General features: G+C 49.2%; 1 non-coding gene across 1 annotated transcript; it reads right to left on the bottom strand.

The window, feature by feature from the left end:
* Positions 1-11,774: 11,774 nt before the first annotated feature.
* On the bottom strand, positions 11,775-11,916 carry LOC118154158 (U4 spliceosomal RNA). The gene has a single exon (XR_004744056.1). It is a non-coding gene; the product is annotated as a U4 spliceosomal RNA (small nuclear RNA).
* Between the last annotated feature and the right edge of the window lie 1,610 nt (positions 11,917-13,526).

The raw sequence follows: 13,526 nt of genomic DNA, 5'->3' as shown, positions 1-13,526 counted from the left end.
TGATGTAGTTTAAATGCCTAGCCTGAGCAACATAGTCAGACCCCATCTCCACAAAAGATTTTCTAAAATTAGCCAGGTGTGGTATCACACTTCTGTGGTCCCAGCTAGTCTGGAGGATGAGGCGGGAGAATAACTTGAACCCAGGAGGTAGAAGTTACAGTAAGAGATCACACCACTGCGCTCCAGCCTGGATGACCAAGCAAGACCCTGTCTCAATGGCTTTCTGAGAACTCTTCCCTCCTAACAAAGGGCCCAGTGCCCCGGGGTGGAGGGAGCACCATCTTTTGCCTGACTCAGCCCTCATGAGACACCCAACTCTGCTGCTTACTGGCCAGTGCCCCTGGTGATGGCTGTGAAGCCCTGGCCTCCATCCTGCAATGGAGAAGCTTTCAGGGTTACTAGGGAGCCCTCCCACCGAGCGCACACAGAGAGGGAAAGCAGACGCCTCTCCTTGCCCATGGTTAACGGTGCACAGTGTCGGTCCTGCACCTGCACCTCCAGCCGCCTCGTTCTCAGAAGCCTGACCTGGGGCCCCAGATGTCTATGATGGGAAGGAGACGCTGTACAAAAGGAAGACATGCTCCCAAAACTCAGGACATGCACGTTCCCCCGATGCCTTGGAGGAAGCAGGTCTGGGTGAGCCTTGGCTCTGCCCTCAGGCGGGTACCTCAGACTGACCAGCAGCCGGGCTCCTGGTACATCCTGTCAGGAGGCACACGCTGCCTGGGTCCCTTTTCTCCGACCTTAGCACCGCTCACGGTCATAGCATTGGCCAGGTGTCTCCACTGTAAAGTCCTACTGTGCTTCAAAGTAGGAAGGTACTTTGAGACCACGAAACCATCCCGTTGCTCTCCAACTTCACATCGCTCTATTAGTTTCCTTTTTAAAACTTATTTATTTTTAATTTTTGTTGAGCAACAGAGTCTCATTATGTGGCCCAGGCTACTCTCAAACTCCTGGACTCATGTGATCCACCTGCCTCAGCCTTCCAAATCACTGGGATCACAGGCGTGAGCCACCGCTTCCGGCCACAGCCACTCTGTTCATTTTCTTTGGCTGCCCTAGCAAATTAGCACAAGCTGGGTGATTTAAAACAACAAGAAATTTATTCTTGCACAGCTCTGGCAGTCAGAATCTAAAATCAAGGTTTCATCTGCTGAAACCTTCAGCAGAGCTGTGCTCCCCTCCAAAGGCTCGAGGGGAAAATCAGCTCCTCGCCTCTCCCAGCTCCCAGTGGCCTCAGGTGTTCATGGTTTGTGGCTGTATCGTGCCCATGTCTTCCTCTGTGGTCCCATGATGCTCCTCATCATGTGTCTGTCTCTTCTGTCTCTTACAAGGGCTCATGTCAGCCGGGAATGGTGGATCCCAGTAACTTGGGAGGCCGAGACGGGAGGATCACTTGAGCCAAGGAGTTTGAGACCAGTCTGGTCAATATAGCAAGACCCCATCTCTACAAAAAAAATGTTTTAAATTAGGCATGATGGTGTGTGTCACTGGTCTCAGCTACTCAGGAGGCTGAGGCAAGGGGATCACGGGAGCCCAGGAGTTCAAAGCTGGCAGCTGCTGTGAGCTCTGATCATGCCACTGCACTCCAGACTGGGCAACAGAGTGAGAGGCTGTCTCTAAATAGTAAAAATCACATGCGTCAGACCAAGTGTAGTGGCTCACACTTGTAATCCCAGCACTTTGGGAAGCTGAGGCGGGCAGATGGCTTGAGCTCGGGAGTTCAAGACCAGCCAGGGCAACATGGCAAAACCCCCCTCTATTAAAAATATAAAAAATTACCCAGGCATGGTGGTATGTGCCTATAGTCCCACCTACTCAGGAGGCTGAGGTGGGAGGATTGCTTGAGCCCAGGAGGCGTAGGTTGCAGCAAGCTGAGATTGCACCATTGAACTCCAGTCTGGGCAACAGAGCAAGACCCCATCTCAAAAAGAAAAAAGAATAGTTGTCATTGGATTTAAGGCCAGCAGTTATCCAGGATGATCTTATCTCAAAATCCCTAACTTAAACACATTTACAAAGATCATTTTTCCAAATAGGGCCTGTTTTCGCAAGAGCCTTATTAAGTCATGGACATTTATGTCCATTCGACCCCTGAGGCCCACTAATTGTGGCATTCCTTGATAATTTCTGCCAGAACTCATCGTTATGATGATTTGCAGAGTGCCAAAGATTGCTTTTAATTCCATCTCACCTTCCCAGCTGCTCATTACCATCTACTGTCCCTTCTTACATTTTTAAATTGATTTACACCAGTGGGCTTTCTTTTTCTTTTTTATTTCTTGACTTGCCATCTCACTATGTTGCCCCTCTTGGGCTCAGTAATCTTCCCGCATCAGCCACCCAAAGTGCTATAGGCAAGAGCTACCACACCCAGCCCTTCTCTCTCTCTCTTTCTCTTTGTCTTCCTTTCTTCCTTCTTCCTTTATTTTTCTTTCCCTTTCTCTCTCTCTTTCTCTTTATTTGAGACCGGATCTCAGATGGGCACAGTGAGCGAAATCCCATCTCTACTAAAAATACAAAACATTAACCAGCATGGTGACTGCAGTCCCAGCTACTGGGGAAGCTGAGGCACGAGAATCACTTGAACCTGGCTCAGGGACAGAGGTTGCATATTGAGCCAAGATTGCACCACTGCACTCCAGCCTGGGCAACAGAGCAAGACTCAGTCTCAAAAAAAAAAAGAAGGGCCGGGCGTGGTGGCTCACGCCTATAATCCCAGCACTTTGGGAGACTGAGGCAGGTTGATCACGAGGTTGGGAGTTCAAGACCAGTCTGACCAACATGGTGAAACTCTGTCTCTACTAAAAATACAAAAATTAGTCAGGTGTTGTGGTGCACACCTGTAATGCCAGCTACTCAGAAGACTGAGGCAGGAGAACCGCTTGAACCCAGGAGGCAGAGGTTGCAATGAGTAAGCCAAGATTGAGCCACTGCACTCCACCCTGGGCAACAGCGCAAGACTCCATCTCCAAAATAAAAAACTCTTGGTGAATGACAGACTGCAAATAAACAGAGCTGAGCCCCCAGCCCTGATAGATGACCAAGTGCTAGACACGGGTGCTTGTGAGGTAGGGACACAATCATCCTCAGGGACCCAATATTCCTGAAACCTCATCTCTGAATTTCACCTCCAGGTAGATGGAATTTATTGAGCATCTACTGTGTACCTTCGAGCTACCACCTCCATCCCCGACCCTGTCCACTCCTCACTGATTCATCAAATGGGCTCTTACCTGGTCTCTACCCACCCTCTGCCTGAAGCAGTGATCTGAAAACAAAACCCCACAACTCCCCAGTAGCTTCCCAGGGTTCTTGGAACTAAGTCCAAACCTCACACCTCAGCCTGCACAAGGCTGCCCAACCAAGGCCCGCCTGCTGTCCAGCCTCATCCCCACCACTGGCTCATTGTGCTGCCAGCCCAGTGGCCCAGGCCTTCCGTCGGCTTCTGACACAGGCCAGGGTCCGTTCCCATCATACCTTTGCATATGCTGTTCCCTCTGCCAGGAATGCTTTTCCAACACCCTTCCTGTGGCAGGTCTGTGTCATCCTTCAAGTGCCTGCTCTAACGATGCCTCTTCCAGGCAGCCCAGAAGGCCTGGTCAATAGTACCCATCCCCCACCAGCATTCTATTTCCTTCCCAGAACTGTTGGGGTGCCTTAAATCTCTAGGCAGGGTTTTCATTTCTTATGCGAATGAATCTGCCCCACCCGGATGGCCCAAGGAGTTTCCAGCTTTTCCCAGCAGAGGCTGAAGGATGAGACCCTCCAGTCCCAGCCTGGGATGCACACAGTTCATCCACAGCAGGAGGGCTTCCTGAGCAGGGAGGCTTGGCAGTCGGTATTCCAACAGAAGTGACGTGAGGAGGGGCTGGCTGGGATCCCAGCTGCCACCTACCATTTGATGATCCCGTCTGGGAAAGGAGAGCATGATGGTGCTTTCTGGGGAGGAGTCCCTGGCAAGGATTCATGGCAGTAGGGCCAAAGGCAAAGGGCCACAAAGGGCACCACTAATGTTCCACTGCTAGTGGCCACCGTTACCTCTGGACCAGGTCTATTCTGTTCATCACCACGTGCTATCAATGAGCCAGCACATAGTAAAGGATCAATAAATACCTTACACATGAAGGGCTGGTAAGGTGGAGGACGCAGAAACTTACTAAAAGGTGATTTCACACCTCCAGGATCAGTCAGGCTGCCCCTGTGTGCTTTGTCGTGAGTGGAGCAAGCGTGAAGCCTCGTCACAGGGCACACTGGCAAGTGGGAGGGAGGGGCTGATGTGGGCAAAAAACGTTTCACCTGGCTGGGCGCAGTGGCTCACCCCTGTAATCCCAGCACTTTGGGAGGCTGAGGCAGGTGGATCACTTAAGATCAGCCTGACTAACATGATGTATGCACAGCTGGCTTCCCCTTGGATGTCTAACAGGCAGCTTAGATTTAATTTATCCAGAGTGGGGCATGTTCTCTTCTTTCATAAACAGCCCTTTTGTTGTTGTTGTTTGCTTTTCGAGTTTTGTCTTTAAGACAGACTCTCTCTGTTGCCCAGGCTGGAGTGTAGTGGCTCAATCACTGCTCACTGCAGCCTCGACTTCCTGGGCTCAAGTGATCATCCCACCTGAGCCTCCCAAGTAGCTGAGAGTACAGGCGCACACCACCATACCTGGCTAACTTCTATATTATTTGTAGAGCCTATGTTGCCTAGGCTGGTCTTGAACTCCTGGGCTCAAACTCCAGCCTCAGCTTCCCAAAGTCCTAGGATTATAGGTGTGAGCCACCATGCTCAGTCTTAAAAAGCCCTTCTGGCTGGGTGTGGTGGCTTATGCCTGTAATCCAAGCACTTTGGAGGCCAAGGTGGGTGGATCACATGAGGTCAGAAGTTCAAGACCAGCCTGACCAACATGATGAAACCCCCCTTTTTAAAAAAAAAAGCCCTTCTGATACCCAGTCAGCCTGCCAGATGCCTGGAGCAAAAACCTTGAAGCCAACCTGGACCCTTCTTGTTCTCTCATTCCTATTTATCAGCAAATCCTCTTGGCTTTACCTACAAAATATATCCCAACTATGACCAGATTTCAGCTTCTCCTCTACTCTTGCATTAGCACAAGTGCATTCATTTCCTGGGGTTGCTGCAACAAATTATCACAAAATTGATGGCTTAATACAACAGAACCCTTTCCTCCCAGGCTTTTGGAGGTGAGGGGTCTGAAATAAAGGTGTGCACAGGGCCGCCTCCCCACTGAAGGCTCCGCGGGAGGACCCCTCCGGGCCTCTTCTGGCTTTTGGTGGTTCCTGGGGTTCTGGGCATCACGGCCACCTCTGTCTCTGTCTTCACATTCCCTCTCTGTGTGGAGCTTTCTGTGGCTTCCCCTTTTTATGAGGATATCAGTTACTTAGGGTGGGATATCAGTTGCTTAGGGTGGGTCCTAAATGAATAATTCCATCTCAAGATCTTCAGTTACATCTGCAAAAACTCTAAGATGAAACAAGGTCACATTCTGAGATCCCAGGTGGACATGAATTTGGGAGAAAAACTACTGAACCCAGCACACCAGCTCACCACATCTTCTTTTTGACGATTTCTCCAGCCTCCAACTGTCCTGAGTTTCTGACCTTGACCCCTACAGTCAGTGTACAAGACAGTGATCCGTAGCCAGTGATCCCGGTGAAAATGTCAGGTATCACCCCTGCTGTGGCAACCCTCATCTGGAGCAAAAAGCAGACAATCTTCCAAGGGCCCGCAAGGTCCCACAGCCCTCCCGTCCCTGCTTTGCAGCCTCAGCTGTCCCAGCTGTTCCTCCGATTTGCTGGGCAGAGCCCCCTCTCCAGCCCATTGCACTTTGCACCCTCTTCCTAGACTTCTGTTTCTTCTACACTTGCTCCCTCCCCTCCCCTCCATGCAACTTTCCAAAGTGCCCAAAATGCCCATTCCTGCCCTTTAATTTTTTCTCCAAAGCACTGCTCACCCCGGGAACACTCAGTGCATTGTACACATCAAGTGAGCTGTCTAGGTCCTCACCAGGATGAACTGCATGAGGGCAAATCTCCTTCTGTGGTGTCCTCAGCACCCTCCCAGAACAGCGTCTGGCACACAACAGAGGTTGCAGTGAGCTGAGACTGCACCACTGCACTCCAGCCTCGGTGACAGAACGAGACTCTGTCTCAAAAAAAATAAAAATAATAAATGTAAATAAATAAGAAAGCCAGTCATGTATCTCCCTGCTTGTAACTCTGCAGCGGCTTCCTATAACACCAAGAGTAGAATTTCAGTCCCTTTCTAGGGCCCGGAAACCTCCAACTCTCCCCAGCCCCATCCCAGCCTACTCGCAGCCTCCAGGCCTTCTGGTCCCTGAACTTGTCCTTGATAGCCCTTCTGTCGCCAGCTCTGCACCAGGGACTCTGCTCAGCCACCAGCCCAGGTGTTGCCTCCTGAAGAGGGCTCCCTGAACACCCATGGAAAGCAGCACCTCAGCCAGGCGCTGGCTCACGCCTGTAATCCCAACATCCCAAAACTCATCAGAACCCGAGGACACCTTGGGAGGCTGAGGCAGGCAGATCACTTGAGCCTAGGAGGTTAAGACCAGCCTCGGCAACCCAGCAAGAGCCCGTCTCAACAAAAAAATTAAAAATTAGGCATGGTGATGCACATGTGTGGTCCCAATTACTCAGGAGGCTGAGGTGCGGGGATCACTGGAGCCTGGGTGGTCAAGGCTGCAGTGAACTATGATTGAGCCACTGCACTGTACTCTTGTCTGGGTAATAGACTCTGTCTCAAAAAAAGAAAGCAAGCAGCTCCTCTAGCAGACCCATTCATGCATACCAGGCACGAACAGGGCCCCAGAATGAGGGTGACACAGTGGGGTTCACCACACTGTGAAATGCAATTTTGCTCTTAGGGGGTCTACCCATAAGGTACTGGCATATACCAAGTGCTCAAGAATGGAGGCTCTTCCATTCAAGGGCACCAGAGCTTATGGCTGGCATCATAGCATGTGGCTGGCATTGAGCTCACTGTTTAAGCACAGCCCCTGGGAGTAGCCAGGTCTACTCTTGAAGCTGACTCTGCCCTACACCAGCTGGGTGAGCTTCAACAACTCACTGATCTCTGGCCAAGCGTCCAGTGCCTCATCTGTAAAATGGGCTGAAATAGGGTTACTGGGGGAATTAGATGACATAATGCAGGTATGTTTTCTGTTCTTCTGTGGATTCTCTTGTAATAGCACTGGTTGTTATTTTTTAGTGTTTTGACCCTATCTTGTTTCTCTATGTTTGAAAGCAGGTTTCTTTTTTTTTTTGAGACGGAGTTTTGCTCTTGTTACCCAGACTGGAGTGCAATGGCACGATCTCGGCTCACCGCAACCTCCGCCTTCTGGGTTCAAGCAATTCTCCTGCCTCAGCCTCCCAAGTAGCTGGGACTACAGGTGCGCACCACCATGCCCAGCTAATTTTTTTTGTATTCTTAGTAGAGACGGGGTTTCACCTTGTTGACCAGGATGGTCTCGATCTCTTGACCTCATGATCCACCCGCCTCGGCCTCCCAAGGTGCTGGGATTATAGGCGTGAGCCACTGCGCCTGGCCGAAAGCAGGTTTCATTTTGACCACACACAGTTAAAACCCTTCAAACTGGACAAAATGATATAAAGTGAGTCGTCCAGTCATGGTGGTTCCTGTGTTTAATCCCAGCACTTTGGGAGGCCAGGGTGGGAGGATTGCTTGAATCCAAGAGTTTGAGACCAGCCTGGGCAACATAGTGGGACCCCATCTCAAAATCTATTAAAAAATTTTTTGATTTAATTTTAAAAAGTAAAAGAGACAAAGTGAAGGTCAGCCTCCCTGGCACCCCTTACCCTCCACCCCCAGTCTCAGTCCCACAGTCCCCTCCCCAGAGGAAGTCTCTTCATGGGTGCTTGTCTAACCTCCTAAAGATATTCTGAGTAGAAACAGGCACGTTACCTGCAGTACTTTTGTCAAAAATAAAGAGAGTGGCCGGGAGCGGTGGCTCACTCCTGTAATCCCAGCACTTTGGGAGGCGGAGGCGGGAGGATTGCCTCTTGCTCAGGAGTTCAAGACCAGCCTGGCCAACATGATGAAACCCTGTCTCTACTAAAAATATAAAAATAACCCAGGCGTGATGGTACTTACCTGTAATCCCAGCAACTCAGGAGGCTGAAGCATGAGAAGCGCTTGAACCCAGGAGGCAGAGGTTGCAGTGAGCTGAGATTGCACTACTGCACTCCAGCCTGGGTGACAGAGTGAGACTGTCTTGAGAAAAAAAAAAATTAACATTTTAAAAAGTAAAAAAATTAAAAAGATATTGTGACACCTGGAATCATTCTGCCATCAGCTAGAATCAATTAGCAGTAACAAATAAAGAAAGCTATAATTAAAGAGGAGTTGAGAAAATTCTGCCTTCCTGAAAATTTTCCTAAATAGTTGATGAATTTTTTTGTCTTGTGGGAGGACATCACTCATGGACATTAGCAGTAGAATAGTGTCTGCTTGCAGGAAATTAGTATTCCTAGGCCAAAGAAGAAAAGAAACAGGAGAGAATGAAGCCCCCCATGTGCAGGTGGGTGCTGTGGGGTAGGGGCAGTTCCCTCCAAGTGGACTAAGAACAGGGATGGAAAGGGCCTCTGGGCCAGGGGTTGTCACACCTTTCGCCTCACAAGGCCCTTCCCTTTCTCCTTCTATTTCCCATTTGGAAAAGTAAAGGGAAGAAATAAAGGAACTCCTGCAAGTTTACAAACATTAGCCAGATGTGGTGGAAGGTGCCTGTAATCCCAGCTACCCGGGAGACTGAGGCAGGAGAATCAATCGCTTAAACCCAGAGGCAGAGGTTGCAGTGAGCCAACATCATACCACTGCATTCTAACCTGGGTGACAGAGCGAGATTACATCTCAAAACAAACAAACAAAAATTAGCTGGGCATGGCAGTGCACAACTGTAATCCCAGCTACTTGGGTGGCTAAGGCAGAAGAATCACTTGAACCTGGGAGGTAGTGGTTGTAATGAGCTGAGATTGTGCCACTGCACTCCAGCCTTGGGTGACAGAGTGAGACTCTGTCTCAACAACAACAAAAAAGCCTCCAGATTTTTTTCTATATTTGTGACAGCATTTCTCAACCTCTGGACCGGTGACATTTGGGGTTGGATAATTCTTTGTGGGGCAATGTCTTCTGCATGGGTGGATGAGTAGCATCTCCCCGTTACACAATAGTTGCAGCCCCCAAGCCCCACACCCCAACACACAATATTATGGCATTGCCAAATGTCATCTAGGGGAAATCCTACCCTCTCTCAGAGCCCTCAGGCTCAAAGGTTGACTTCCTACTGGTTCATGAAATAGGAACCACTGGACCAACCTGTGGATAAACTGCCCCACCCCCAACCCCCACCCTTCTCCCAAGGAGAGATGAAAGAGAAAGAGGTGAATGAGGACTGGGGCCTGTGAACAGAATAATGACACAGTCACTTGCTGCCATTATCGCCATCTTCATTTTAGAAGAAATCCATCGGCCCCACCCAATCTTCCTGCAAAGCATTTGACCCAGGAGGCTGGCTGGCCATTCTGACTGAAGTAACATATATTGGCCAGCTCTCCCTCTGTCATCACCAAGTCCCAGGAGAGCTGATGAGTTCCAGAAGCTACTATATATAGTTTACAACTGCTTGAAAAGTGCTCGAGGTGTCTCCCATCCACCTGGCAGCCAAGTCCCAACAGGTTCATCAGCAAAACACACCAGCATCCCGCTCCCCAACTCCCCTCTGCCACTCCAGCAGTATCACGAGGTCAGGAGTTTAAGACCAGCCTAGCCAACATAGTGAAACCCCGTCTCCTCGGATCACTGCTGCAGCCTCGTAACTGGCCTCCCTGCCTCCACACTAACCTGTTTCTCACACAGCAGCGGGAATTGTCTGTTTAAAAGTCAATGTAGACTTCATTTTTTTCCTTGCTTAAAACCAAACTGCAATTGGAATAAAATCCAAGCTTCATTCGTTGACTCTGAGCACATCATGTCTCCTGGGCTTCCCCACCTCTCATGCTTTGCTGTCACTCTGGCCTTGTCTCTATTCCTGAGCTCCTTCCCACCTGGGCCACTTGGGGCTGACTCACTCCCATTATTCAGGGCTCAAAGAAATGGCCCCTTAGCCTGGCACAGTGGCTTACGCCTGTAATCCCAGCACTTTGGAAGGCCAAGGTGGGTGGATCACCTGAGGTCGGGAGTTCGAGACCAGCCTGACCAACATGGAGAAAGCCCATCTCTGCTAATACAAAATTATCAGGGCCTGGTAGCACATGCCTGTAATTCCAGCTACTCAGGAGGCCGAGGCGGGAGAATCACTTGAACCCAGGAGGCAGAGGTTTCAGTGAGCCGAGATCACACCATTGCACTCCAGCCTGGGCAACAAGAGTGAAACTCCATCTCAAAAAAAGAAAGAAAAGAAAAAAGAAATGCCCCCTCTTTTGAGAAGCCTTCACAGACCACTCTCGCTAAGGGACTCCCTGCCATCTCTTCCACCACTGTCTCTCCATCCCAAGTCCTCATTTTACTTGCATCGTGGTGCTAAGCGTGCTAGAAACTTCCCTCCTGCCTGATGTCTTCAGCTTCAGGTCTGGGGAGCTTCTTGGATGCTTATCTGCTATTCCACTGACCAGCCTAGAAGCCTGGGTGACTTAAAACAAGCCCTCACCAGGTGATTATTAATGAAATACTCAGTGAATGCTCAGGAGGTAAGTCCCAAATTTGAAACCTTAGCACCTACAGGATCCTTCAATTGGGCATCGATTTGCCTTGTAAAAGATTCTGTAAGTTCTAAGAGTTTCCTGTAAAATAATGGCCTCCAACCATGTCATTGCAAGGCTGAGGGAGGGAGGGGGAACTCACAGGCTGAAGCTGACCCCGGTGCATTAGAGTAAACCGCAGCTACTGGTAGAGAGGATGCTGGTGAGGTATCCTAACTCGGGACAGATGCTGAAAAAGGTGGGCAGGGCACTAGCACTAAATAAGAGCAAGGCCAGCTCCCACCCCAATTGCCAGTTTCCTGAGACATTTAAGGCACAAAAATTTCCGACACCCTGCAAATCCTTCTGGCAAGGGAGGGGTTAATCATGCTAGCAGCTGCTATGTGCAGGGCATCCACCAGAGGTTGGCCAGATGCAGCATGCTCTGTGGTCACTACTGTCTCATGTCTTCCCAACATACTTACAGGGCATAACTAAGATCCTCAAGTCGAGGCAATTGGCTCAGAGAGGTGAAAAAAACTTGCCTAAGGTCACACAGCCAGGAAGTGATGGCCAGCTTCGCTGCCTGGAGAGGAAGGTGAGCGCTCAACCTCATCCCTCAAACTCAGCCGCGTCTGACTTGGGAATGGTCAAGATCCTAAGTCCCTTTGCAGCTCTAAGCTTTTGTACTCACACCTAAAATGGGACTAGCATTTCCTATGATGCTCGAATTTCATGTATTCTTGCAATCATTTTATTAATTACTTAGCAACTGCTCTATGCCAAGTAGTGCTTCAGGCCAGGGGTCAGAAAACTTGATCTGCCACCTGTCTGTGGATGAGACTGTGTGAGTTATTTTCACAGCATGCTCTGCCGAGATTCAGATATCCCCCTCTCCCTGCCAAAAATGTTTTTAACCTGTGGTCTCACCATGGGGCAGGTTTTTTATTGTCTCATTAACCAGTAGTAACTTAGAGCAGGGGTTGGCAAACCTCAGCTCACAAGCTGAGAATGGTTTTTACTTTTTTCTTTTTTTTTTTTAAATTCAGTCCCCATAGAGACTGCCAAAAATTGCCAATGCCGACTATATTTCAAGTCGTCATGGCGGGGTATTGGGGGGAAAGTTTTCAGTTAGCAGTAATTGCACCTTCAATAAACCTCATTGGCTATGATACTGCCATGCACAAAGCTATTTTATTCCTTTTTTAAAAGTCAGGGTCTCGCTCTGTCGCTCAGGCTGGAGTACAGTGGTGTGATCATAGCTTACTCCAGCCTCGCACTCCTGAGCACAAGTGAGCCCCCTCCTCAGCCTCCAAAGTAGCTGAGACTATAGGCATGTACCACCATACCCAGCTTATTTTGTTTATTTTTTGTAGATGAGGTCTCACTGTGTTGTCCAGGCTGGTCTTGACCTCCTGGGCTCAAATGATCGTCCTACCTTGGCCTCCCAACGTGCTTGGATTTAAAGGCATAATACAATTTTTAATGGTTGAAAAAACATTGAAAAAGTATTTTGATAGGTGAAAATTATATGAAATTTAATTCTTAGCATCTGTGGAGAAAGTTTTATCAGACACAGCCATGAACATTTTTTTGACATGGTCTAAGGTTGTACTAGACCACCAAGTCTCTAAAAGCCTCAAATATATATATGTTGTGTTCTTTTTGTTTTTTTTTTTGAAACAGAGTCTTGGCCAGGCACAGTGGCTCATGCCTGTAATCCCAGCACTTTGTGAGGCTGAGGTGGGTGGATCACAAGGTCCAGAGATGAAGGCCCTTCTGGCCAACGTGGTAAATCCCCATCTCTACTAAAAATAAAAAATTAGCTGGGTGTGGTGGTGCACACCACAGTCCCAGCTACTTGGGAGGCTGAGGCAGGAGAATTGCTCGAACCCGAAGGCAGAGGTTGCAGTGAGCCAAGATCACTGCAGAGTAAGACTCTGTCTCAGGGGGAAAAACGAAAGTTGATTCTCATCAACCTCAACCTGGCTAGGAATGAGAAGAGGCTGATTCCCAGGATCCAGAACCACATCAAAATCCCCACGGTAACAAGATGAATTTCAGACTGTGGAGAAAGGAAGATGATAATCCAACTACTCCTTTTCAATTTCCCCATCCCCAACCCCAAGCTGCACGTGTGGAAAAAAAAGCAGGAGGTAAAAATGGCAACCACAGAACATTCGACTCCACCATCCTACTCTGAGGTATTTCCCTAGAAGAAAGGAAAGAATGCTGGGTGTGGTGGCTCACGCCTATAATCCCAATCCTTTGGGAGGCTGAGTCAGAAGGATCCCTTGAGACCAGAAGTTCAAGACCAGCTGAGGCAACATAATGAGACCCTTTCTCTATAAAAATAAACATTCCGGCCAGGCGCGGTGGCTTAAGCCTGTAATCCCAGCACTTTGGGAGGCCGAGGCGGGTGGATCACGAGGTCAAGAGATCGAGACCATCCTGGTCAACATGGTGAAACCCCATCTCTACTAAAAATACAAAAAATTAGCTGGGCATAGTGGCACGTGCCTGTAATACCAGCTACTCAGGATGCTGAGGCAGGAGAATTGCCTGAACCCAGGAGGCGGAGGTTGCGGTGAGCCGAGATCGTGCCATTGCACTCCAGTCTGGGTAACGAGAGTGAAACTCCATCTAAATAAATAAATAAATAAAATTTTAAAAATAAAAATTCCAGGCATGGTGGGGCACACCTGTAGTCCCAGCTACTCAGGAGCTGAGGTGGGAAGACTGCTTGAGCCCAGGAGGGAGAGGCTACAGTGAGCCATCATCACATCACTGGATTCCAGCCT

The sequence above is a fragment of the Callithrix jacchus genome, chromosome 5 (genome assembly GCF_049354715.1).
Source record: "Callithrix jacchus isolate 240 chromosome 5, calJac240_pri, whole genome shotgun sequence".
In the NCBI taxonomy this organism is placed as follows: domain Eukaryota; kingdom Metazoa; phylum Chordata; class Mammalia; order Primates; family Cebidae; genus Callithrix; species Callithrix jacchus.
The sequence above is the reverse complement of the archived record's forward strand: the minus strand, read 5'-3'. Positions and strand labels throughout refer to the sequence as shown.